At 46.6% G+C, this 22,336-nt stretch overlaps 47 non-coding genes across 47 annotated transcripts; 42 read left to right on the top strand and 5 right to left on the bottom strand.

Annotated features, from left to right (window-relative positions):
• Positions 1–754: 754 nt before the first annotated feature.
• On the top strand, positions 755–826 carry trnap-ugg (transfer RNA proline (anticodon UGG)). The gene has a single exon. It is a non-coding gene; the product is annotated as a tRNA-Pro (tRNA).
• Positions 827–904: 78 nt separating this feature from the next.
• trnai-aau (transfer RNA isoleucine (anticodon AAU)) lies at positions 905–978 on the top strand. Its single transcript has one exon. It is a non-coding gene; the product is annotated as a tRNA-Ile (tRNA).
• Positions 979–1,059: 81 nt separating this feature from the next.
• trnaf-gaa (transfer RNA phenylalanine (anticodon GAA)) lies at positions 1,060–1,132 on the top strand. The gene has a single exon. It is a non-coding gene; the product is annotated as a tRNA-Phe (tRNA).
• A 96-nt stretch (positions 1,133–1,228) lies between these two features.
• Positions 1,229–1,300, top strand: trnaq-cug (transfer RNA glutamine (anticodon CUG)). The gene has a single exon. It is a non-coding gene; the product is annotated as a tRNA-Gln (tRNA).
• A 562-nt stretch (positions 1,301–1,862) lies between these two features.
• On the bottom strand, positions 1,863–1,935 carry trnaa-agc (transfer RNA alanine (anticodon AGC)). Its single transcript has one exon. It is a non-coding gene; the product is annotated as a tRNA-Ala (tRNA).
• A 73-nt stretch (positions 1,936–2,008) lies between these two features.
• trnap-agg (transfer RNA proline (anticodon AGG)) lies at positions 2,009–2,080 on the top strand. The gene has a single exon. It is a non-coding gene; the product is annotated as a tRNA-Pro (tRNA).
• A 1,357-nt stretch (positions 2,081–3,437) lies between these two features.
• Positions 3,438–3,509, top strand: trnap-ugg (transfer RNA proline (anticodon UGG)). The gene has a single exon. It is a non-coding gene; the product is annotated as a tRNA-Pro (tRNA).
• A 78-nt stretch (positions 3,510–3,587) lies between these two features.
• Positions 3,588–3,661, top strand: trnai-aau (transfer RNA isoleucine (anticodon AAU)). The gene has a single exon. It is a non-coding gene; the product is annotated as a tRNA-Ile (tRNA).
• Positions 3,662–3,742: 81 nt separating this feature from the next.
• trnaf-gaa (transfer RNA phenylalanine (anticodon GAA)) lies at positions 3,743–3,815 on the top strand. The gene has a single exon. It is a non-coding gene; the product is annotated as a tRNA-Phe (tRNA).
• A 96-nt stretch (positions 3,816–3,911) lies between these two features.
• On the top strand, positions 3,912–3,983 carry trnaq-cug (transfer RNA glutamine (anticodon CUG)). The gene has a single exon. It is a non-coding gene; the product is annotated as a tRNA-Gln (tRNA).
• Positions 3,984–4,545: 562 nt separating this feature from the next.
• On the bottom strand, positions 4,546–4,618 carry trnaa-agc (transfer RNA alanine (anticodon AGC)). The gene has a single exon. It is a non-coding gene; the product is annotated as a tRNA-Ala (tRNA).
• A 73-nt stretch (positions 4,619–4,691) lies between these two features.
• On the top strand, positions 4,692–4,763 carry trnap-agg (transfer RNA proline (anticodon AGG)). Its single transcript has one exon. It is a non-coding gene; the product is annotated as a tRNA-Pro (tRNA).
• Positions 4,764–6,120: 1,357 nt separating this feature from the next.
• On the top strand, positions 6,121–6,192 carry trnap-ugg (transfer RNA proline (anticodon UGG)). Its single transcript has one exon. It is a non-coding gene; the product is annotated as a tRNA-Pro (tRNA).
• Positions 6,193–6,270: 78 nt separating this feature from the next.
• trnai-aau (transfer RNA isoleucine (anticodon AAU)) lies at positions 6,271–6,344 on the top strand. Its single transcript has one exon. It is a non-coding gene; the product is annotated as a tRNA-Ile (tRNA).
• Positions 6,345–6,425: 81 nt separating this feature from the next.
• On the top strand, positions 6,426–6,498 carry trnaf-gaa (transfer RNA phenylalanine (anticodon GAA)). The gene has a single exon. It is a non-coding gene; the product is annotated as a tRNA-Phe (tRNA).
• Positions 6,499–6,594: 96 nt separating this feature from the next.
• trnaq-cug (transfer RNA glutamine (anticodon CUG)) lies at positions 6,595–6,666 on the top strand. The gene has a single exon. It is a non-coding gene; the product is annotated as a tRNA-Gln (tRNA).
• Positions 6,667–7,228: 562 nt separating this feature from the next.
• On the bottom strand, positions 7,229–7,301 carry trnaa-agc (transfer RNA alanine (anticodon AGC)). The gene has a single exon. It is a non-coding gene; the product is annotated as a tRNA-Ala (tRNA).
• A 73-nt stretch (positions 7,302–7,374) lies between these two features.
• On the top strand, positions 7,375–7,446 carry trnap-agg (transfer RNA proline (anticodon AGG)). The gene has a single exon. It is a non-coding gene; the product is annotated as a tRNA-Pro (tRNA).
• A 1,357-nt stretch (positions 7,447–8,803) lies between these two features.
• trnap-ugg (transfer RNA proline (anticodon UGG)) lies at positions 8,804–8,875 on the top strand. Its single transcript has one exon. It is a non-coding gene; the product is annotated as a tRNA-Pro (tRNA).
• Positions 8,876–8,953: 78 nt separating this feature from the next.
• Positions 8,954–9,027, top strand: trnai-aau (transfer RNA isoleucine (anticodon AAU)). Its single transcript has one exon. It is a non-coding gene; the product is annotated as a tRNA-Ile (tRNA).
• Positions 9,028–9,108: 81 nt separating this feature from the next.
• On the top strand, positions 9,109–9,181 carry trnaf-gaa (transfer RNA phenylalanine (anticodon GAA)). Its single transcript has one exon. It is a non-coding gene; the product is annotated as a tRNA-Phe (tRNA).
• A 96-nt stretch (positions 9,182–9,277) lies between these two features.
• Positions 9,278–9,349, top strand: trnaq-cug (transfer RNA glutamine (anticodon CUG)). The gene has a single exon. It is a non-coding gene; the product is annotated as a tRNA-Gln (tRNA).
• Positions 9,350–9,911: 562 nt separating this feature from the next.
• Positions 9,912–9,984, bottom strand: trnaa-agc (transfer RNA alanine (anticodon AGC)). Its single transcript has one exon. It is a non-coding gene; the product is annotated as a tRNA-Ala (tRNA).
• A 96-nt stretch (positions 9,985–10,080) lies between these two features.
• Positions 10,081–10,152, top strand: trnap-agg (transfer RNA proline (anticodon AGG)). The gene has a single exon. It is a non-coding gene; the product is annotated as a tRNA-Pro (tRNA).
• A 1,355-nt stretch (positions 10,153–11,507) lies between these two features.
• trnap-ugg (transfer RNA proline (anticodon UGG)) lies at positions 11,508–11,579 on the top strand. Its single transcript has one exon. It is a non-coding gene; the product is annotated as a tRNA-Pro (tRNA).
• Positions 11,580–11,657: 78 nt separating this feature from the next.
• Positions 11,658–11,731, top strand: trnai-aau (transfer RNA isoleucine (anticodon AAU)). Its single transcript has one exon. It is a non-coding gene; the product is annotated as a tRNA-Ile (tRNA).
• Positions 11,732–11,812: 81 nt separating this feature from the next.
• trnaf-gaa (transfer RNA phenylalanine (anticodon GAA)) lies at positions 11,813–11,885 on the top strand. The gene has a single exon. It is a non-coding gene; the product is annotated as a tRNA-Phe (tRNA).
• A 96-nt stretch (positions 11,886–11,981) lies between these two features.
• On the top strand, positions 11,982–12,053 carry trnaq-cug (transfer RNA glutamine (anticodon CUG)). The gene has a single exon. It is a non-coding gene; the product is annotated as a tRNA-Gln (tRNA).
• A 730-nt stretch (positions 12,054–12,783) lies between these two features.
• On the top strand, positions 12,784–12,855 carry trnap-agg (transfer RNA proline (anticodon AGG)). Its single transcript has one exon. It is a non-coding gene; the product is annotated as a tRNA-Pro (tRNA).
• A 1,357-nt stretch (positions 12,856–14,212) lies between these two features.
• trnap-ugg (transfer RNA proline (anticodon UGG)) lies at positions 14,213–14,284 on the top strand. Its single transcript has one exon. It is a non-coding gene; the product is annotated as a tRNA-Pro (tRNA).
• Positions 14,285–14,362: 78 nt separating this feature from the next.
• trnai-aau (transfer RNA isoleucine (anticodon AAU)) lies at positions 14,363–14,436 on the top strand. Its single transcript has one exon. It is a non-coding gene; the product is annotated as a tRNA-Ile (tRNA).
• An 81-nt stretch (positions 14,437–14,517) lies between these two features.
• On the top strand, positions 14,518–14,590 carry trnaf-gaa (transfer RNA phenylalanine (anticodon GAA)). The gene has a single exon. It is a non-coding gene; the product is annotated as a tRNA-Phe (tRNA).
• Positions 14,591–14,686: 96 nt separating this feature from the next.
• On the top strand, positions 14,687–14,758 carry trnaq-cug (transfer RNA glutamine (anticodon CUG)). The gene has a single exon. It is a non-coding gene; the product is annotated as a tRNA-Gln (tRNA).
• A 562-nt stretch (positions 14,759–15,320) lies between these two features.
• On the bottom strand, positions 15,321–15,393 carry trnaa-agc (transfer RNA alanine (anticodon AGC)). Its single transcript has one exon. It is a non-coding gene; the product is annotated as a tRNA-Ala (tRNA).
• Positions 15,394–15,489: 96 nt separating this feature from the next.
• Positions 15,490–15,561, top strand: trnap-agg (transfer RNA proline (anticodon AGG)). Its single transcript has one exon. It is a non-coding gene; the product is annotated as a tRNA-Pro (tRNA).
• A 1,355-nt stretch (positions 15,562–16,916) lies between these two features.
• On the top strand, positions 16,917–16,988 carry trnap-ugg (transfer RNA proline (anticodon UGG)). The gene has a single exon. It is a non-coding gene; the product is annotated as a tRNA-Pro (tRNA).
• A 78-nt stretch (positions 16,989–17,066) lies between these two features.
• On the top strand, positions 17,067–17,140 carry trnai-aau (transfer RNA isoleucine (anticodon AAU)). The gene has a single exon. It is a non-coding gene; the product is annotated as a tRNA-Ile (tRNA).
• An 81-nt stretch (positions 17,141–17,221) lies between these two features.
• On the top strand, positions 17,222–17,294 carry trnaf-gaa (transfer RNA phenylalanine (anticodon GAA)). The gene has a single exon. It is a non-coding gene; the product is annotated as a tRNA-Phe (tRNA).
• Positions 17,295–17,390: 96 nt separating this feature from the next.
• trnaq-cug (transfer RNA glutamine (anticodon CUG)) lies at positions 17,391–17,462 on the top strand. Its single transcript has one exon. It is a non-coding gene; the product is annotated as a tRNA-Gln (tRNA).
• Positions 17,463–18,192: 730 nt separating this feature from the next.
• Positions 18,193–18,264, top strand: trnap-agg (transfer RNA proline (anticodon AGG)). Its single transcript has one exon. It is a non-coding gene; the product is annotated as a tRNA-Pro (tRNA).
• Positions 18,265–19,621: 1,357 nt separating this feature from the next.
• Positions 19,622–19,693, top strand: trnap-ugg (transfer RNA proline (anticodon UGG)). The gene has a single exon. It is a non-coding gene; the product is annotated as a tRNA-Pro (tRNA).
• Positions 19,694–19,771: 78 nt separating this feature from the next.
• On the top strand, positions 19,772–19,845 carry trnai-aau (transfer RNA isoleucine (anticodon AAU)). Its single transcript has one exon. It is a non-coding gene; the product is annotated as a tRNA-Ile (tRNA).
• An 81-nt stretch (positions 19,846–19,926) lies between these two features.
• trnaf-gaa (transfer RNA phenylalanine (anticodon GAA)) lies at positions 19,927–19,999 on the top strand. Its single transcript has one exon. It is a non-coding gene; the product is annotated as a tRNA-Phe (tRNA).
• A 96-nt stretch (positions 20,000–20,095) lies between these two features.
• Positions 20,096–20,167, top strand: trnaq-cug (transfer RNA glutamine (anticodon CUG)). The gene has a single exon. It is a non-coding gene; the product is annotated as a tRNA-Gln (tRNA).
• A 731-nt stretch (positions 20,168–20,898) lies between these two features.
• trnap-agg (transfer RNA proline (anticodon AGG)) lies at positions 20,899–20,970 on the top strand. Its single transcript has one exon. It is a non-coding gene; the product is annotated as a tRNA-Pro (tRNA).
• Positions 20,971–22,014: 1,044 nt separating this feature from the next.
• trnaf-gaa (transfer RNA phenylalanine (anticodon GAA)) lies at positions 22,015–22,087 on the top strand. Its single transcript has one exon. It is a non-coding gene; the product is annotated as a tRNA-Phe (tRNA).
• A 96-nt stretch (positions 22,088–22,183) lies between these two features.
• On the top strand, positions 22,184–22,255 carry trnaq-cug (transfer RNA glutamine (anticodon CUG)). The gene has a single exon. It is a non-coding gene; the product is annotated as a tRNA-Gln (tRNA).
• Positions 22,256–22,336: the final 81 nt, after the last annotated feature.

Raw genomic sequence — 22,336 nt, 5'->3', positions numbered from 1 at the left:
TCACAGCAACAAGGTCCCCTGTTCAAGCCCTGGCTGGGTCAGGAGGCCTTTCTGTTTGGGGTGTACATGTTCTCCTTCAGTCAGCATGGAATTACTCTGGGCACTGCGTTATTTGGTTTCCTTAAACAGTCCAAAAACAACAGACACGTTGATCTATACACACACACACACAAACCGAGGGAAGGGCAATTTGACATCTCCAATTCACCTAACCTGCATTTCTGACTTTGCCAAAAACCAGTTCTCGCCATGAATACAGCCATAGATGCTGAACTGGCTTTAAAAATAAATGAACATATTTATCTATTCCAGTTTCTCCAATCAAAACAAATATTAATGCTATGCCTTACAGACCATGTCAAATAATTTTGTTTCCATCTATGTTGCAACAGTTTTGCAAAGGACTTTTTCTGTGCTGAAATGACTGTGACCCTGTGAACAAATCATTGATGGGTTTGGGTGATGAGTGTTTTGCTCAGAGCCTGTAATCCATAACAAAGGTGTTCAGCTGGGTTCAGGTCCGAGATTTATGCAGACCAGTCGAGTTCTCTCACACCATTTCAAATATTAAGCAATAAGCATGTACTTATATCGATAAGTGCTTATTTTGACACCAGCCCAACACTAGGGCTCATTGTGGCTAAACAGAGGAGCAGGACCAAACAGGCCCATCCCAAGGAACTGCTTGAGGAAGCTGGTGACTGTGTTGTGGTCACATGTCTCTCGGTGGCACGGCAAAAAGGCAGCACGGCTTGGCTCGTTGGTCTAGGGGTATGATTCTCGCTTTGGGTGCGAGAGGTCCCGGGTTCAAATCCCGGACGAGCCCTTGTTTAGCTTTGCTTCTTGATGCTGCTACACTGTGGAACATTCATGTCAGTCTTGGCAGAGACTGGTTCCTTTCCGTGGCCGGTTAGCTCAGTTGGTTAGAGCGTGGTGCTAATAACGCCAAGGTCGCGGGTTCGATCCCCGTACGGGCCAAGGTTTCTCTGTGCCTCCTTTTGCCGACTGCTATATTTGCTGTGATTTGTCATGAAAATTCCTGCCGGGAGCATTTTTGTGGCCGAAATAGCTCAGTTGGGAGAGCGTTAGACTGAAGATCTAAAGGTCCCTGGTTCGATCCCGGGTTTCGGCATTGAGGGCAGCCTTTTGAGAGTTTGTTTAACTGAAGGTCCCTATCCGAGTGGCCTTTTCTCCGTGACCCAGTGGGTCAGGCGCTAACGCAAAGAGTGGTTCCATGGTGTAATGGTTAGCACTCTGGACTCTGAATCCAGCGATCCGAGTTCAAATCTCGGTGGGACCTGTAAGACTTTTTGGGTATCCAAGGGAACAGTGTTTGTTACCCCAAAACAATCCCCCTGCCCTTTAAGCCTTTTTACCAGAGCACTCAGGCTCTAGACAAAAATGAGTTAATTCAAGCAACATTGAGCACTTTTTCTGGTCACCCTGGCGGTGGGCCAACAACTCACAAGTCGCAAAATTTCAGCAAACACAAGGACATTACAAGGAAGCTAATTAAACATGTACGAAAACATAGAATAAATGAAAAATGCATTGACGTTTAGGACAAAGAAAACACACAGCTCATGTGTACAGGCCAAAGGAAACACACAGCTCTTGTGTACAATCTGACAATGAAATGCATTAAAAAGACTTACCAGAAATGACACGAAGACAAATGAACATTGAAAGAAAATGATTCCAATTTTAAATGGCAACAAAATGCTCTTGGAGTGTTAAGCTCCTGCTCCATGTTGCTTTGTGAAATAACATCCGTATCGGAGACGTTCATGTGTGGACCCAATGTGAAGCTTCACGCTTCCGGTCTGTGACATCAGAGCAATTAACAACAAACCACAATCACGTGGAGAATGCGGGCATCGATCCCGCTACCTCTCGCATGCTAAGCGAGCGCTCTACCATTTGAGCTAATTCCCCTTACATACGTTTTACGAATGCTTTGGCTTGTTGGAAGCTGGCTGCTATGTGGCGGGGGTGGCACGCTTTGAGTGGCTCGTTGGTCTAGGGGTATGATTCTCGCTTAGGGTGCGAGAGGTCCCGGGTTCAAATCCCGGACGAGCCCCTCTTTAGACTCGTCCCTCGGAGCTTTAACCCACAACGCCGCTTTGTATGGCAATATTGGCAGGAAAGGAATGGAATGTCAACGAGAAACCCGCAAAGGACGTCAGGGACCTCTCAGCGACACCTCCGCCTTTGGGCTTGTCAGGTCGAAACCGTGTCCGAGGTTGTCTTTTGTTTGTTAACCCCTAGACGATCCCCCTACCCTTTAAGCTTTCTACCGGAGGGCTTGCTGTTTTAACAAGCGATGAGTTGATTTCAAACAACACAATTGACTCAACCCGAAAAATGACCCAGGCTATTTGTCCTACTCCCTCCTGGCCGGGAAAGGCACATCATCCTGGCCACTGGGTAGGTACCCTGAGGTGCCTGGAGCTATGAGACTTAAATATACAACCAGGCTAGTGATGCATGTTGTCCAATTTAGTTACCGGATGATTTATCAGAATTTTCTCCTAAAATCTAAGATCAACACTTGGAAAATGCGATAAGGACATGGCTTCTAAGATGTTACTTGACGTTAAAACTACACTAAGTGTTGGGATGCCCCTTTTAATAAAGATGTTTGGGGCGACACAGTTGCCACCCCAAACAGAGCACAGCTGCCTCACAGCAACAAGGTCCCCTGTTCAAGCCCTGGCTGGGTCAGGAGGCCTTTCTGTTTGGGGTGTACATGTTCTCCTTCAGTCAGCATGGAATTACTCTGGGCACTGCGTTATTTGGTTTCCTTAAACAGTCCAAAAACAACAGACACGTTGATCTATACACACACACACACAAACCGAGGGAAGGGCAATTTGACATCTCCAATTCACCTAACCTGCATTTCTGACTTTGCCAAAAACCAGTTCTCGCCATGAATACAGCCATAGATGCTGAACTGGCTTTAAAAATAAATGAACATATTTATCTATTCCAGTTTCTCCAATCAAAACAAATATTAATGCTATGCCTTACAGACCATGTCAAATAATTTTGTTTCCATCTATGTTGCAACAGTTTTGCAAAGGACTTTTTCTGTGCTGAAATGACTGTGACCCTGTGAACAAATCATTGATGGGTTTGGGTGATGAGTGTTTTGCTCAGAGCCTGTAATCCATAACAAAGGTGTTCAGCTGGGTTCAGGTCCGAGATTTATGCAGACCAGTCGAGTTCTCTCACACCATTTCAAATATTAAGCAATAAGCATGTACTTATATCGATAAGTGCTTATTTTGACACCAGCCCAACACTAGGGCTCATTGTGGCTAAACAGAGGAGCAGGACCAAACAGGCCCATCCCAAGGAACTGCTTGAGGAAGCTGGTGACTGTGTTGTGGTCACATGTCTCTCGGTGGCACGGCAAAAAGGCAGCACGGCTTGGCTCGTTGGTCTAGGGGTATGATTCTCGCTTTGGGTGCGAGAGGTCCCGGGTTCAAATCCCGGACGAGCCCTTGTTTAGCTTTGCTTCTTGATGCTGCTACACTGTGGAACATTCATGTCAGTCTTGGCAGAGACTGGTTCCTTTCCGTGGCCGGTTAGCTCAGTTGGTTAGAGCGTGGTGCTAATAACGCCAAGGTCGCGGGTTCGATCCCCGTACGGGCCAAGGTTTCTCTGTGCCTCCTTTTGCCGACTGCTATATTTGCTGTGATTTGTCATGAAAATTCCTGCCGGGAGCATTTTTGTGGCCGAAATAGCTCAGTTGGGAGAGCGTTAGACTGAAGATCTAAAGGTCCCTGGTTCGATCCCGGGTTTCGGCATTGAGGGCAGCCTTTTGAGAGTTTGTTTAACTGAAGGTCCCTATCCGAGTGGCCTTTTCTCCGTGACCCAGTGGGTCAGGCGCTAACGCAAAGAGTGGTTCCATGGTGTAATGGTTAGCACTCTGGACTCTGAATCCAGCGATCCGAGTTCAAATCTCGGTGGGACCTGTAAGACTTTTTGGGTATCCAAGGGAACAGTGTTTGTTACCCCAAAACAATCCCCCTGCCCTTTAAGCCTTTTTACCAGAGCACTCAGGCTCTAGACAAAAATGAGTTAATTCAAGCAACATTGAGCACTTTTTCTGGTCACCCTGGCGGTGGGCCAACAACTCACAAGTCGCAAAATTTCAGCAAACACAAGGACATTACAAGGAAGCTAATTAAACATGTACGAAAACATAGAATAAATGAAAAATGCATTGACGTTTAGGACAAAGAAAACACACAGCTCATGTGTACAGGCCAAAGGAAACACACAGCTCTTGTGTACAATCTGACAATGAAATGCATTAAAAAGACTTACCAGAAATGACACGAAGACAAATGAACATTGAAAGAAAATGATTCCAATTTTAAATGGCAACAAAATGCTCTTGGAGTGTTAAGCTCCTGCTCCATGTTGCTTTGTGAAATAACATCCGTATCGGAGACGTTCATGTGTGGACCCAATGTGAAGCTTCACGCTTCCGGTCTGTGACATCAGAGCAATTAACAACAAACCACAATCACGTGGAGAATGCGGGCATCGATCCCGCTACCTCTCGCATGCTAAGCGAGCGCTCTACCATTTGAGCTAATTCCCCTTACATACGTTTTACGAATGCTTTGGCTTGTTGGAAGCTGGCTGCTATGTGGCGGGGGTGGCACGCTTTGAGTGGCTCGTTGGTCTAGGGGTATGATTCTCGCTTAGGGTGCGAGAGGTCCCGGGTTCAAATCCCGGACGAGCCCCTCTTTAGACTCGTCCCTCTGAGCTTTAACCCACAACGCCGCTTTGTATGGCAATATTGGCAGGAAAGGAATGGAATGTCAACGAGAAACCCGCAAAGGACGTCAGGGACCTCTCAGCGACACCTCCGCCTTTGGGCTTGTCAGGTCGAAACCGTGTCCGAGGTTGTCTTTTGTTTGTTAACCCCTAGACGATCCCCCTACCCTTTAAGCTTTCTACCGGAGGGCTTGCTGTTTTAACAAGCGATGAGTTGATTTCAAACAACACAATTGACTCAACCCGAAAAATGACCCAGGCTATTTGTCCTACTCCCTCCTGGCCGGGAAAGGCACATCATCCTGGCCACTGGGTAGGTACCCTGAGGTGCCTGGAGCTATGAGACTTAAATATACAACCAGGCTAGTGATGCATGTTGTCCAATTTAGTTACCGGATGATTTATCAGAATTTTCTCCTAAAATCTAAGATCAACACTTGGAAAATGCGATAAGGACATGGCTTCTAAGATGTTACTTGACGTTAAAACTACACTAAGTGTTGGGATGCCCCTTTTAATAAAGATGTTTGGGGCGACACAGTTGCCACCCCAAACAGAGCACAGCTGCCTCACAGCAACAAGGTCCCCTGTTCAAGCCCTGGCTGGGTCAGGAGGCCTTTCTGTTTGGGGTGTACATGTTCTCCTTCAGTCAGCATGGAATTACTCTGGGCACTGCGTTATTTGGTTTCCTTAAACAGTCCAAAAACAACAGACACGTTGATCTATACACACACACACACAAACCGAGGGAAGGGCAATTTGACATCTCCAATTCACCTAACCTGCATTTCTGACTTTGCCAAAAACCAGTTCTCGCCATGAATACAGCCATAGATGCTGAACTGGCTTTAAAAATAAATGAACATATTTATCTATTCCAGTTTCTCCAATCAAAACAAATATTAATGCTATGCCTTACAGACCATGTCAAATAATTTTGTTTCCATCTATGTTGCAACAGTTTTGCAAAGGACTTTTTCTGTGCTGAAATGACTGTGACCCTGTGAACAAATCATTGATGGGTTTGGGTGATGAGTGTTTTGCTCAGAGCCTGTAATCCATAACAAAGGTGTTCAGCTGGGTTCAGGTCCGAGATTTATGCAGACCAGTCGAGTTCTCTCACACCATTTCAAATATTAAGCAATAAGCATGTACTTATATCGATAAGTGCTTATTTTGACACCAGCCCAACACTAGGGCTCATTGTGGCTAAACAGAGGAGCAGGACCAAACAGGCCCATCCCAAGGAACTGCTTGAGGAAGCTGGTGACTGTGTTGTGGTCACATGTCTCTCGGTGGCACGGCAAAAAGGCAGCACGGCTTGGCTCGTTGGTCTAGGGGTATGATTCTCGCTTTGGGTGCGAGAGGTCCCGGGTTCAAATCCCGGACGAGCCCTTGTTTAGCTTTGCTTCTTGATGCTGCTACACTGTGGAACATTCATGTCAGTCTTGGCAGAGACTGGTTCCTTTCCGTGGCCGGTTAGCTCAGTTGGTTAGAGCGTGGTGCTAATAACGCCAAGGTCGCGGGTTCGATCCCCGTACGGGCCAAGGTTTCTCTGTGCCTCCTTTTGCCGACTGCTATATTTGCTGTGATTTGTCATGAAAATTCCTGCCGGGAGCTTTTTTGTGGCCGAAATAGCTCAGTTGGGAGAGCGTTAGACTGAAGATCTAAAGGTCCCTGGTTCGATCCCGGGTTTCGGCATTGAGGGCAGCCTTTTGAGAGTTTGTTTAACTGAAGGTCCCTATCCGAGTGGCCTTTTCTCCGTGACCCAGTGGGTCAGGCGCTAACGCAAAGAGTGGTTCCATGGTGTAATGGTTAGCACTCTGGACTCTGAATCCAGCGATCCGAGTTCAAATCTCGGTGGGACCTGTAAGACTTTTTGGGTATCCAAGGGAACAGTGTTTGTTACCCCAAAACAATCCCCCTGCCCTTTAAGCCTTTTTACCAGAGCACTCAGGCTCTAGACAAAAATGAGTTAATTCAAGCAACATTGAGCACTTTTTCTGGTCACCCTGGCGGTGGGCCAACAACTCACAAGTCGCAAAATTTCAGCAAACACAAGGACATTACAAGGAAGCTAATTAAACATGTACGAAAACATAGAATAAATGAAAAATGCATTGACGTTTAGGACAAAGAAAACACACAGCTCATGTGTACAGGCCAAAGGAAACACACAGCTCTTGTGTACAATCTGACAATGAAATGCATTAAAAAGACTTACCAGAAATGACACGAAGACAAATGAACATTGAAAGAAAATGATTCCAATTTTAAATGGCAACAAAATGCTCTTGGAGTGTTAAGCTCCTGCTCCATGTTGCTTTGTGAAATAACATCCGTATCGGAGACGTTCATGTGTGGACCCAATGTGAAGCTTCACGCTTCCGGTCTGTGACATCAGAGCAATTAACAACAAACCACAATCACGTGGAGAATGCGGGCATCGATCCCGCTACCTCTCGCATGCTAAGCGAGCACTCTACCATTTGAGCTAATTCCCCTTACATACGTTTTACGAATGCTTTGGCTTGTTGGAAGCTGGCTGCTATGTGGCGGGGGTGGCACGCTTTGAGTGGCTCGTTGGTCTAGGGGTATGATTCTCGCTTAGGGTGCGAGAGGTCCCGGGTTCAAATCCCGGACGAGCCCCTCTTTAGACTCGTCCCTCGGAGCTTTAACCCACAACGCCGCTTTGTATGGCAATATTGGCAGGAAAGGAATGGAATGTCAACGAGAAACCCGCAAAGGACGTCAGGGACCTCTCAGCGACACCTCCGCCTTTGGTCTTGTCAGGTCGAAACCGTGTCCGAGGTTGTCTTTTGTTTGTTAACCCCTAGACGATCCCCCTACCCTTTAAGCTTTCTACCGGAGGGCTTGCTGTTTTAACAAGCGATGAGTTGATTTCAAACAACACAATTGACTCAACCCGAAAAATGACCCAGGCTATTTGTCCTACTCCCTCCTGGCCGGGAAAGGCACATCATCCTGGCCACTGGGTAGGTACCCTGAGGTGCCTGGAGCTATGAGACTTAAATATACAACCAGGCTAGTGATGCATGTTGTCCAATTTAGTTACCGGATGATTTATCAGAATTTTCTCCTAAAATCTAAGATCAACACTTGGAAAATGCGATAAGGACATGGCTTCTAAGATGTTACTTGACGTTAAAACTACACTAAGTGTTGGGATGCCCCTTTTAATAAAGATGTTTGGGGCGACACAGTTGCCACCCCAAACAGAGCACAGCTGCCTCACAGCAACAAGGTCCCCTGTTCAAGCCCTGGCTGGGTCAGGAGGCCTTTCTGTTTGGGGTGTACATGTTCTCCTTCAGTCAGCATGGAATTACTCTGGGCACTGCGTTATTTGGTTTCCTTAAACAGTCCAAAAACAACAGACACGTTGATCTATACACACACACACACAAACCGAGGGAAGGGCAATTTGACATCTCCAATTCACCTAACCTGCATTTCTGACTTTGCCAAAAACCAGTTCTCGCCATGAATACAGCCATAGATGCTGAACTGGCTTTAAAAATAAATGAACATATTTATCTATTCCAGTTTCTCCAATCAAAACAAATATTAATGCTATGCCTTACAGACCATGTCAAATAATTTTGTTTCCATCTATGTTGCAACAGTTTTGCAAAGGACTTTTTCTGTGCTGAAATGACTGTGACCCTGTGAACAAATCATTGATGGGTTTGGGTGATGAGTGTTTTGCTCAGAGCCTGTAATCCATAACAAAGGTGTTCAGCTGGGTTCAGGTCCGAGATTTATGCAGACCAGTCGAGTTCTCTCACACCATTTCAAATATTAAGCAATAAGCATGTACTTATATCGATAAGTGCTTATTTTGACACCAGCCCAACACTAGGGCTCATTGTGGCTAAACAGAGGAGCAGGACCAAACAGGCCCATCCCAAGGAACTGCTTGAGGAAGCTGGTGACTGTGTTGTGGTCACATGTCTCTCGGTGGCACGGCAAAAAGGCAGCACGGCTTGGCTCGTTGGTCTAGGGGTATGATTCTCGCTTTGGGTGCGAGAGGTCCCGGGTTCAAATCCCGGACGAGCCCTTGTTTAGCTTTGCTTCTTGATGCTGCTACACTGTGGAACATTCATGTCAGTCTTGGCAGAGACTGGTTCCTTTCCGTGGCCGGTTAGCTCAGTTGGTTAGAGCGTGGTGCTAATAACGCCAAGGTCGCGGGTTCGATCCCCGTACGGGCCAAGGTTTCTCTGTGCCTCCTTTTGCCGACTGCTATATTTGCTGTGATTTGTCATGAAAATTCCTGCCGGGAGCATTTTTGTGGCCGAAATAGCTCAGTTGGGAGAGCGTTAGACTGAAGATCTAAAGGTCCCTGGTTCGATCCCGGGTTTCGGCATTGAGGGCAGCCTTTTGAGAGTTTGTTTAACTGAAGGTCCCTATCCGAGTGGCCTTTTCTCCGTGACCCAGTGGGTCAGGCGCTAACGCAAAGAGTGGTTCCATGGTGTAATGGTTAGCACTCTGGACTCTGAATCCAGCGATCCGAGTTCAAATCTCGGTGGGACCTGTAAGACTTTTTGGGTATCCAAGGGAACAGTGTTTGTTACCCCAAAACAATCCCCCTGCCCTTTAAGCCTTTTTACCAGAGCACTCAGGCTCTAGACAAAAATGAGTTAATTCAAGCAACATTGAGCACTTTTTCTGGTCACCCTGGCGGTGGGCCAACAACTCACAAGTCGCAAAATTTCAGCAAACACAAGGACATTACAAGGAAGCTAATTAAACATGTACGAAAACATAGAATAAATGAAAAATGCATTGACGTTTAGGACAAAGAAAACACACAGCTCATGTGTACAGGCCAAAGGAAACACACAGCTCTTGTGTACAATCTGACAATGAAATGCATTAAAAAGACTTACCAGAAATGACACGAAGACAAATGAACATTGAAAGAAAATGATTCCAATTTTAAATGGCAACAAAATGCTCTTGGAGTGTTAAGCTCCTGCTCCATGTTGCTTTGTGAAATAACATCCGTATCGGAGACGTTCATGTGTGGACCCAATGTGAAGCTTCACGCTTCCGGTCTGTGACATCAGAGCAATTAACAACAAACCACAATCACGTGGAGAATGCGGGCATCGATCCCGCTACCTCTCGCATGCTAAGCGAGCGCTCTACCATTTGAGCTAATTCCCCTTACATCCGTCTAATGAATGCTTTGGCTTGTTGGAAGCTGGCTGCTATGTGGTGGGAAAATGTTTCCAAGGGGGGCGGGGGTGGCACGCTTTGAGTGGCTCGTTGGTCTAGGGGTATGATTCTCGCTTAGGGTGCGAGAGGTCCCGGGTTCAAATCCCGGACGAGCCCCTCTTTAGACTCGTCCCTCGGAGCTTTAACCCACAACGCCGCTTTGTATGGCAATATTGGCAGGAAAGGAATGGAATGTCAACGAGAAACCCGCAAAGGACGTCAGGGACCTCTCAGCGACACCTCCGCCTTTGGTCTTGTCAGGTCGAAACCGTGTCCGAGGTTGTCTTTTGTTTGTTAACCCCTAGACGATCCCCCTACCCTTTAAGCTTTCTACCGGAGGGCTTGCTGTTTTAACAAGCGATGAGTTGATTTCAAACAACACAATTGACTCAACCCGAAAAATGACCCAGGCTATTTGTCCTACTCCCTCCTGGCCGGGAAAGGCACATCATCCTGGCCACTGGGTAGGTACCCTGAGGTGCCTGGAGCTATGAGACTTAAATATACAACCAGGCTAGTGATGCATGGTGTCCAATTTAGTTACCGGATGATTTATCAGAATTTTCTCCTAAAATCTAAGATCAACACTTGGAAAATGCGATAAGGACATGGCTTCTAAGATGTTACTTGACGTTAAAACTACACTAAGTGTTGGGATGCCCCTTTTAATAAAGATGTTTGGGGCGACACAGTTGCCACCCCAAACAGAGCACAGCTGCCTCACAGCAACAAGGTCCCCTGTTCAAGCCCTGGCTGGGTCAGGAGGCCTTTCTGTTTGGGGTGTACATGTTCTCCTTCAGTCAGCATGGAATTACTCTGGGCACTGCGTTATTTGGTTTCCTTAAACAGTCCAAAAACAACAGACACGTTGATCTATACACACACACACAAACCGAGGGAAGGGCAATTTGACATCTCCAATTCACCTAACCTGCATTTCTGACTTTGCCAAAAACCAGTTCTCGCCATGAATATAGCCATAGATGCTGAACTGGCTTTAAAAATAAATGAACATATTTATCTATTCCAGTTTCTCCAATCAAAACAAATATTAATGCTATGCCTTACAGACCATGTCAAATAATTTTGTTTCCATCTATGTTGCAACAGTTTTGCAAAGGACTTTTTCTGTGCTGAAATGACTGTGACCCTGTGAACAAATCATTGATGGGTTTGGGTGATGAGTGTTTTGCTCAGAGCCTGTAATCCATAACAAAGGTGTTCAGCTGGGTTCAGGTCCGAGATTTATGCAGACCAGTCGAGTTCTCTCACACCATTTCAAATATTAAGCAATAAGCATGTACTTATATCGATAAGTGCTTATTTTGACACCAGCCCAACACTAGGGCTCATTGTGGCTAAACAGAGGAGCAGGACCAAACAGGCCCATCCCAAGGAACTGCTTGAGGAAGCTGGTGACTGTGTTGTGGTCACATGTCTCTCGGTGGCACGGCAAAAAGGCAGCACGGCTTGGCTCGTTGGTCTAGGGGTATGATTCTCGCTTTGGGTGCGAGAGGTCCCGGGTTCAAATCCCGGACGAGCCCTTGTTTAGCTTTGCTTCTTGATGCTGCTACACTGTGGAACATTCATGTCAGTCTTGGCAGAGACTGGTGCCTTTCCGTGGCCGGTTAGCTCAGTTGGTTAGAGCGTGGTGCTAATAACGCCAAGGTCGCGGGTTCGATCCCCGTACGGGCCAAGGTTTCTCTGTGCCTCCTTTTGCCGACTGCTATATTTGCTGTGATTTGTCATGAAAATTCCTGCCGGGAGCATTTTTGTGGCCGAAATAGCTCAGTTGGGAGAGCGTTAGACTGAAGATCTAAAGGTCCCTGGTTTGATCCCGGGTTTCGGCATTGAGGGCAGCCTTTTGAGAGTTTGTTTAACTGAAGGTCCCTATCCGAGTGGCCTTTTCTCCGTGACCCAGTGGGTCAGGCCCTAACGCAAAGAGTGGTTCCATGGTGTAATGGTTAGCACTCTGGACTCTGAATCCAGCGATCCGAGTTCAAATCTCGGTGGGACCTGTAAGACTTTTTGGGTATCCAAGGGAACAGTGTTTGTTACCCCAAAACAATCCCCCTGCCCTTTAAGCCTTTTTACCAGAGCACTCAGGCTCTAGACAAAAATGAGTTAATTCAAGCAACATTGAGCACTTTTTCTGGTCACCCTGGCGGTGGGCCAACAACTCACAAGTCGCAAAATTTCAGCAAACACAAGGACATTACAAGGAAGCTAATTAAACATGTACGAAAACATAGAATAAATGAAAAATGCATTGACGTTTAGGACAAAGAAAACACACAGCTCATGTGTACAGGCCAAAGGAAACACACAGCTCTTGTGTACAATCTGACAATGAAATGCATTAAAAAGACTTACCAGAAATGACACGAAGACAAATGAACATTGAAAGAAAATGATTCCAATTTTAAATGGCAACAAAATGCTCTTGGAGTGTTAAGCTCCTGCTCCATGTTGCTTTGTGAAATAACATCCGTATCGGAGACGTTCATGTGTGGACCCAATGTGAAGCTTCACGCTTCCGGTCTGTGACATCAGAGCAATTAACAACAAACCACAATCACGTGGAGAATGCGGGCATCGATCCCGCTACCTCTCGCATGCTAAGCAAGCGCTCTACCATTTGAGCTAATTCCCCTTACATCCGTCTAATGAATGCTTTGGCTTGTTGGAAGCTGGCTGCTATGTGGTGGGAAAATGTTTCCCAGGGGGCGGGGGTGGCACGCTTTGAGTGGCTCGTTGGTCTAGGGGTATGATTCTCGCTTAGGGTGCGAGAGGTCCCGGGTTCAAATCCCGGACGAGCCCCTCTTTAGACTCGTCCCTCGGAGCTTTAACCCACAACGCCGCTTTGTATGGCAATATTGGCAGGAAAGGAATGGAATGTCAACGAGAAACCCGCAAAGGACGTCAGGGACCTCTCAGCGACACCTCCGCCTTTGGTCTTGTCAGGTCGAAACCGTGTCCGAGGTTGTCTTTTGTTTGTTAACCCCTAGACGATCCCCCTACCCTTTAAGCTTTCTACCGGAGGGCTTGCTGTTTTAACAAGCGATGAGTTGATTTCAAACAACACAATTGACTCAACCCGAAAAATGACCCAGGCTATTTGTCCTACTCCCTCCTGGCCGGGAAAGGCACATCATCCTGGCCACTGGGTAGGTACCCTGAGGTGCCTGGAGCTATGAGACTTAAATATACAACCAGGCTAGTGATGCATGGTGTCCAGTTTAGTTACCGGATGATTTATCAGAATTTTCTCCTAAAATCTAAGATCAACACTTGGAAAATGCGATAAGGACATGGCTTCTAAGATGTTACTTGACGTTAAAACTACACTAAGTGTTGGGATGCCCCTTTTAATAAAGATGTTTGGGGCGACACAGTTGCCACCCCAAACAGAGCACAGCTGCCTCACAGCAACAAGGTCCCCTGTTCAAGCCCTGGCTGGGTCAGGAGGCCTTTCTGTTTGGGGTGTACATGTTCTCCTTCAGTCAGCATGGAATTACTCTGGGCACTGCGTTATTTGGTTTCCTTAAACAGTCCAAAAACAACAGACACGTTGATCTATACACACACACACACAAACCGAGGGAAGGGCAATTTGACATCTCCAATTCACCTAACCTGCATTTCTGACTTTGCCAAAAACCAGTTCTCGCCATGAATATAGCCATAGATGCTGAACTGGCTTTAAAAATAAATGAACATATTTATCTATTCCAGTTTCTCCAATCAAAACAAATATTAATGCTATGCCTTACAGACCATGTCAAATAATTTTGTTTCCATCTATGTTGCAACAGTTTTGCAAAGGACTTTTTCTGTGCTGAAATGACTGTGACCCTGTGAACAAATCATTGATGGGTTTGGGTGATGAGTGTTTTGCTCAGAGCCTGTAATCCATAACAAAGGTGTTCAGCTGGGTTCAGGTCCGAGATTTATGCAGACCAGTCGAGTTCTCTCACACCATTTCAAATATTAAGCAATAAGCATGTACTTATATCGATAAGTGCTTATTTTGACACCAGCCCAACACTAGGGCTCATTGTGGCTAAACAGAGGAGCAGGACCAAACAGGCCCATCCCAAGGAACTGCTTGAGGAAGCTGGTGACTGTGTTGTGGTCACATGTCTCTCGGTGGCACGGCAAAAAGGCAGCACGGCTTGGCTCGTTGGTCTAGGGGTATGATTCTCGCTTTGGGTGCGAGAGGTCCCGGGTTCAAATCCCGGACGAGCCCTTGTTTAGCTTTGCTTCTTGATGCTGCTACACTGTGGAACATTCATGTCAGTCTTGGCAGAGACTGGTGCCTTTCCGTGGCCGGTTAGCTCAGTTGGTTAGAGCGTGGTGCTAATAACGCCAAGGTCGCGGGTTCGATCCCCGTACGGGCCAAGGTTTCTCTGTGCCTCCTTTTGCCGACTGCTATATTTGCTGTGATTTGTCATGAAAATTCCTGCCGGGAGCATTTTTATGGCCGAAATAGCTCAGTTGGGAGAGCGTTAGACTGAAGATCTAAAGGTCCCTGGTTTGATCCCGGGTTTCGGCATTGAGGGCAGCCTTTTGAGAGTTTGTTTAACTGAAGGTCCCTGTCCGAGTGGCCTTTTCTCCGTGACCCGGCGGGTCAGGCCCTAACGCAAAGAGTGGTTCCATGGTGTAATGGTTAGCACTCTGGACTCTGAATCCAGCGATCCGAGTTCAAATCTCGGTGGGACCTGTAAGACTTTTTGGGTATCCAAGGGAACAGTGTTTGTTACCCCAAAACAATCCCCCTGCCCTTTAAGCCTTTTTACCAGAGCACTCAGGCTCTAGACAAAAATGAGTTAATTCAAGCAACATTGAGCACTTTTTCTGGTCACCCTGGCGGTGGGCCAACAACTCACAAGTCGCAAAATTTCAGCAAACACAAGGACATTACAAGGAAGCTAATTAAACATGTACGAAAACATAGAATAAATGAAAAATGCATTGACGTTTAGGACAAAGAAAACGCACAGCTCATGTGTACAGGCCAAAGGAAACACAGAGCTCTTGTGTACAATCTGACAATGAAATGCATTAAAAAGACTTACCAGAAATGACACGAAGACAAATGAACATTGAAAGAAAATGATTCCAATTTTAAATGGCAACAAAATGCTCTTGGAGTGTTAAGCTCCTGCTCCATGTTGCTTTGTGAAATAACATCCGTATCGGAGACGTTCATGTGTGGACCCAATGTGAAGCTTCACGCTTCCGGTCTGTGACATCAGAGCAATTAACAACAAACCACAATCACGTGGAGAATGCGGGCATCGATCCCGCTACCTCTCGCATGCTAAGCGAGCGCTCTACCATTTGAGCTAATTCCCCTTACATCCGTCTAATGAATGCTTTGGCTTGTTGGAAGCTGGCTGCTATGTGGTGGGAAAATGTTTCCAAGGGGGGCGGGGGTGACACGCTTTGAGTGGCTCGTTGGTCTAGGGGTATGATTCTCGCTTAGGGTGCGAGAGGTCCCGGGTTCAAATCCCGGACGAGCCCCTCTTTAGACTCGTCCCTCGGAGCTTTAACCCACAACGCCGCTTTGTATGGCAATATTGGCAGGAAAGGAATGGAATGTCAACGAGAAACCCGCAAAGGACGTCAGGGACCTCTCAGCGACACCTCCGCCTTTGGTCTTGTCAGGTCGAAACCGTGTCCGAGGTTGTCTTTTGTTTGTTAACCCCTAGACGATCCCCCTACCCTTTAAGCTTTCTACCGGAGGGCTTGCTGTTTTAACAAGCGATGAGTTGATTTCAAACAACACAATTGACTCAACCCGAAAAATGACCCAGGCTATTTGTCCTACTCCCTCCTGGCCGGGAAAGGCACATCATCCTGGCCACTGGGTAGGTACCCTGAGGTGCCTGGAGCTATGAGACTTAAATATACAACCAGGCTAGTGATGCATGGTGTCCAGTTTAGTTACCGGATGATTTATCAGAATTTTCTCCTAAAATCTAAGATCAACACTTGGAAAATGCGATAAGGACATGGCTTCTAAGATGTTACTTGACGTTAAAACAACACTAAGTGTTGGGATGCCCCTTTTAATAAAGATGTTTGGGGCGACACAGTTGCCACCCCAAACAGAGCACAGCTGCCTCACAGCAACAAGGTCCCCTGTTCAAGCCCTGGCTGGGTCAGGAGGCCTTTCTGTTTGGGGTGTACATGTTCTCCTTCAGTCAGCATGGAATTACTCTGGGCACTGTGTTATTTGGTTTCCTTAAACAGTCCAAAAACAACAGACACGTTGATCTATACACACACACACAAACCGAGGGAAGGGCAATTTGACATCTCCAATTCACCTAACCCGCATTTCTGACTTTGCCAAAAACCAGTTCTCGCCATGAATATAGCCATAGATGCTGAACTGGCTTTAAAAATAAATGAACATATTTATCTATTCCAGTTTCTCCAATCAAAACAAATATTAATGCTATGCCTTACAGACCATGTCAAATAATTTTGTTTCCGTCTATGTTGCAACAGTTTTGCAAAGGACTTTTTCTGTGCTGAAATGACTGTGACCCTGTGAACAAATCATTGATGGGTTTGGGTGATGAGTGTTTTGCTCAGAGCCTGTAATCCATAACAAAGGTGTTCAGCTGGGTTCAGGTCCGAGATTTATGCAGACCAGTCGAGTTCTCTCACACCATTTCAAATATTAAGCAATAAGCATGTACTTATATCGATAAGTGCTTATTTTGACACCAGCCCAACACTAGGGCTCATTGTGGCTAAACAGAGGAGCAGGACCAAACAGGCCCATCCCAAGGAACTGCTTGAGGAAGCTGGTGACTGTGTTGTGGTCACATGTCTCTCGGTGGCACGGCAAAAAGACAGCACGGCTTGGCTCGTTGGTCTAGGGGTATGATTCTCGCTTTGGGTGCGAGAGGTCCCGGGTTCAAATCCCGGACGAGCCCTTGTTTAGCTTTGCTTCTTGATGCTGCTACACTGTGGAACATTCATGTCAGTCTTGGCAGAGACTGGTGCCTTTCCGTGGCCGGTTAGCTCAGTTGGTTAGAGCGTGGTGCTAATAACGCCAAGGTCGCGGGTTCGATCCCCGTACGGGCCAAGGTTTCTCTGCGCCTCCTTTTGCCGACTGCTATATTTGCTGTGATTTGTCATGAAAATTCCTGCCGGGAGCATTTTTATGGCCGAAATAGCTCAGTTGGGAGAGCGTTAGACTGAAGATCTAAAGGTCCCTGGTTTGATCCCGGGTTTCGGCATTGAGGGCAGCCTTTTGAGAGTTTTTTTAACCTAAGGTCCCTGTCCGAGTGGCCTTTTCTCCGTGACCCGGCGGGTCAGGCCCTAACGCAAAGAGTGGTTCCATGGTGTAATGGTTAGCACTCTGGACTCTGAATCCAGCGATCCGAGTTCAAATCTCGGTGGGACCTGTAAGACTTTTTGGGTATCCAAGGGAACAGTGTTTGTTACCCCAAAACAATCCCCCTGCCCTTTAAGCCTTTTTACCAGAGCACTCAGGCTCTAGACAAAAATGAGTTAATTCAAGCAACATTGAGCACTTTTTCTGGTCACCCTGGCGGTGGGCCAACAACTCACAAGTCGCAAAATTTCAGCAAACACAAGGACATTACAAGGAAGCAAATTAAACATGTACGAAAACATAGAATAAATGAAAAATGCATTGACGTTTAGGACAAAGAAAACGCACAGCTCATGTGTACAGGCCAAAGGAAACACACAGCTCTTGTGTACAATCTGACAATGAAATGCATTAAAAAGACTTACCAGAAATGACACGAAGACAAATGAACATTGAAAGAAAATGATTCCAATTTTAAATGGCAACAAAATGCTCTTGGAGTGTTAAGCTCCTGCTCCATGTTGCTTTGTGAAAAAACATCCGTATCGGAGACGTTCATGTGTGGACCCAATGTGAAGCTTCACGCTTCCGGTGTGTGACATCAGAGCAATTAACAACAAACCACAATCACGTGGAGAATGCGGGCATCGATCCCGCTACCTCTCGCATGCTAAGCAAGCGCTCTACCATTTGAGCTAATTCCCCTTACATCCGTCTAATGAATGCTTTGGCTTGTTGCAAGCTGGCTGCTATGTGGTGGGAAAATGTTTCCCAGGGGGCGGGGGTGACACGCTTTGAGTGGCTCGTTGGTCTAGGGGTATGATTCTCGCTTAGGGTGCGAGAGGTCCCGGGTTCAAATCCCGGACGAGCCCCTCTTTAGACTCGTCCCTCGGAGCTTTAACCCACAACGCCGCTTTGTATGGCAATATTGGCAGGAAAGGAATGGAATCTCAACGAGAAACCCGCAAAGGACGTCAGGGACCTCTCAGCGACACCTCCGCCTTTGGTCTTGTCAGGTCGAAACCGTGTCCGAGGTTGTCTTTTGTTTGTTAACCCCTAGACGATCCCCCTACCCTTTAAGCTTTCTACCGGAGGGCTTGCTGTTTTAACAAGCGATGAGTTGATTTCAAACAACACAATTGACTCAACCCGAAAAATGACCCAGGCTATTTGTCCTACTCCCTCCTGGCCGGGAAAGGCACATCATCCTGGCCACTGGGTAGGTACCCTGAGGTGCCTGGAGCTATGAGACTTAAATATACAACCAGGCTAGTGATGCATGGTGTCCAGTTTAGTTACCGGATGATTTATCAGAATTTTCTCCTAAAATCTAAGATCAACACTTGGAAAATGCGATAAGGACATGGCTTCTAAGATGTTACTTGACGTTAAAACTACACTAAGTGTTGGGATGCCCCTTTTAATAAAGATGTTTGGGGCGAAACAGTTGCCACCCCAAACAGAGCACAGCTGCCTCACAGCAACAAGGTCCCCTGTTCAAGCCCTGGCTGGGTCAGGAGGCCTTTCTGTTTGGGGTGTACATGTTCTCCTTCAGTCAGCATGGAATTACTCTGGGCACTGTGTTATTTGGTTTCCTTAAACAGTCCAAAAACAACAGACACGTTGATCTATACACACACACACACAAACCGAGGGAAGGGCAATTTGACATCTCCAATTCACCTAACCCGCATTTCTGACTTTGCCAAAAACCAGTTCTCGCCATGAATATAGCCATAGATGCTGAACTGGCTTTAAAAATAAATGAACATATTTATCTATTCCAGTTTCTCCAATCAAAACAAATATTAATGCTATGCCTTACAGACCATGTCAAATAATTTTGTTTCCGTCTATGTTGCAACAGTTTTGCAAAGGACTTTTTCTGTGCTGAAATGACTGTGACCCTGTGAACAAATCATTGATGGGTTTGGGTGATGAGTGTTTTGCTCAGAGCCTGTAATCCATAACAAAGGTGTTCAGCTGGGTTCAGGTCCGAGATTTATGCAGACCAGTCGAGTTCTCTCACACCATTTCAAATATTAAGCAATAAGCATGTACTTATATCGATAAGTGCTTATTTTGACACCAGCCCAACACTAGGGCTCATTGTGGCTAAACAGAGGAGCAGGACCAAACAGGCCCATCCCAAGGAACTGCTTGAGGAAGCTGGTGACTGTGTTGTGGTCACATGTCTCTCGGTGGCACGGCAAAAAGACAGCACGGCTTGGCTCGTTGGTCTAGGGGTATGATTCTCGCTTTGGGTGCGAGAGGTCCCGGGTTCAAATCCCGGACGAGCCCTTGTTTAGCTTTGCTTCTTGATGCTGCTACACTGTGGAACATTCATGTCAGTCTTGGCAGAGACTGGTGCCTTTCCGTGGCCGGTTAGCTCAGTTGGTTAGAGCGTGGTGCTAATAACGCCAAGGTCGCGGGTTCGATCCCCGTACGGGCCAAGGTTTCTCTGCGCCTCCTTTTGCCAACCGCTATATTTGCTGCGATTTGTCATGAAAATTCCTGCCGGGAGCATTTTTGTGGCCGAAATAGCTCAGTTGGGAGAGCGTTAGACTGAAGATCTAAAGGTCCCTGGTTCGATCCCGGGTTTCGGCATTGAGGGCAGCCTTTTGAGAGTTTGTTTAACCGAAGGTCCCTATCCGAGTGGCCTTTTCTCCGTGACCCGGCGGGTCAGGCCCTAACGCAAAGAGTGGTTCCATGGTGTAATGGTTAGCACTCTGGACTCTGAATCCAGCGATCCGAGTTCAAATCTCGGTGGGACCTGTAAGACTTTTTGGGTATCCAAGGGAACAGTGTTTGTTACCCCAAAACAATCCCCCTGCCCTTTAAGCCTTTTTACCAGAGCACTCAGGCTCTAGACAAAAATGAGTTAATTCAAGCAACATTGAGCACTTTTTCTGGTCACCCTGGCGGTGGGCCAACAACTCACAAGTCGCAAAATTTCAGCAAACACAAGGACATTACAAGGAAGCAAATTAAACATGTACGAAAACATAGAATAAATGAAAAATGCATTGACGTTTAGGACAAAGAAAACACACAGCTCATGTGTACAGGCCATAGGAAACACACAGCTCTTGTGTACAATCTGACAATGAAATGCATTAAAAAGACTTACCAGAAATGACACGAAGACAAATGAACATTGAAAGAAAATGATTCCAATTTTAAATGGCAACAAAATGCTCTTGGAGTGTCAAGCTCCTGCTCCATGTTGCTTTGTGAAAAAACATCCGTATCGGAGACGTTCATGTGTGGACCCAATGTGAAGCTTCACGCTTCCGGTGTGTGACATCAGAGCAATTAACAACAAACCACAATCACGTGGAGAATGCGGGCATCGATCGCGCTACCTCTCGCATGCTAAGCGAGCGCTCTACCATTTGAGCTAATTCCCCTAACATCCGTCTAATGAATGCTTTGGCTTGTTGGAAGCTGGCTGCTATGTGGTGGGAAAATGTTTCCCAGGGGGGCGGGGGTGACACGCTTTGAGTGGCTCGTTGGTCTAGGGGTATGATTCTCGCTTAGGGTGCGAGAGGTCCCGGGTTCAAATCCCGGACGAGCCCCTCTTTAGACTCGTCCCTCGGAGCTTTAACCCACAACGCCGCTTTGTATGGCAATATTGGCAGGAAAGGAATGGAATGTCAACGAGAAACCCGCAAAGGACGTCAGGGACCTCTCAGCGACACCTCCGCCTTTGGTCTTGTCAGGTCGAAACCGTGTCCGAGGTTGTCTTTTGTTTGTTAACCCCTAGACGATCCCCCTACCCTTTAAGCTTTCTACCGGAGGGCTTGCTGTTTTAACAAGCGATGAGTTGATTTCAAACAACACAATTGACTCAACCCGAAAAATGACCCAGGCTATTTGTCCTACTCCCTCCTGGCCGGGAAAGGCACATCATCCTGGCCACTGGGTAGGTACCCTGAGGTGCCTGGAGCTATGAGACTTAAATATACAACCAGGCTAGTGATGCATGGTGTCCAGTTTAGTTACCGGATGATTTATCAGAATTTTCTCCTAAAATCTAAGATCAACACTTGGAAAATGCGATAAGGACATGGCTTCTAAGATGTTACTTGACGTTAAAACTACACTAAGTGTTGGGATGCCCCTTTTAATAAAGATGTTTGGGGCGAAACAGTTGCCACCCCAAACAGAGCACAGCTGCCTCACAGCAACAAGGTCCCCTGTTCAAGCCCTGGCTGGGTCAGGAGGCCTTTCTGTTTGGGGTGTACATGTTCTCCTTCAGTCAGCATGGAATTACTCTGGGCACTGTGTTATTTGGTTTCCTTAAACAGTCCAAAAACAACAGACACGTTGATCTATACACACACACACAAACCGAGGGAAGGGCAATTTGACATCTCCAATTCACCTAACCCGCATTTCTGACTTTGCCAAAAACCAGTTCTCGCCATGAATATAGCCATAGATGCTGAACTGGCTTTAAAAATAAATGAACATATTTATCTATTCCAGTTTCTCCAATCAAAACAAATATTAATGCTATGCCTTACAGACCATGTCAAATAATTTTGTTTCCGTCTATGTTGCAACTGCTATATTTGCTGTGATTTGTCATGAAAATTCCTGCCGGGAGCATTTTTATGGCCGAAATAGCTCAGTTGGGAGAGCGTTAGACTGAAGATCTAAAGGTCCCTGGTTCGATCCCGGGTTTCGGCATTGAGGGCAGCCTTTTGAGAGTTTTTTTAACCTAAGGTCCCTGTCCGAGTGGCCTTTTCTCCGTGACCCGGCGGGTCAGGCCCTAACGCAAAGAGTGGTTCCATGGTGTAATGGTTAGCACTCTGGACTCTGAATCCAGCGATCCGAGTTCAAATCTCGGTGGGACCTGTAAGACTTTTTGGGTATCCAAGGGAACAGTGTTTGTTACCCCAAAACAATCCCCCTGCCCTTTAAGCCTTTTTACCAGAG

The sequence above is a fragment of the Misgurnus anguillicaudatus genome, chromosome 20, assembly GCF_027580225.2.
Source record: "Misgurnus anguillicaudatus chromosome 20, ASM2758022v2, whole genome shotgun sequence".
NCBI classification, from domain to species: domain Eukaryota; kingdom Metazoa; phylum Chordata; class Actinopteri; order Cypriniformes; family Cobitidae; genus Misgurnus; species Misgurnus anguillicaudatus.
The sequence above is the reverse complement of the archived record's forward strand: the minus strand, read 5'-3'. Positions and strand labels throughout refer to the sequence as shown.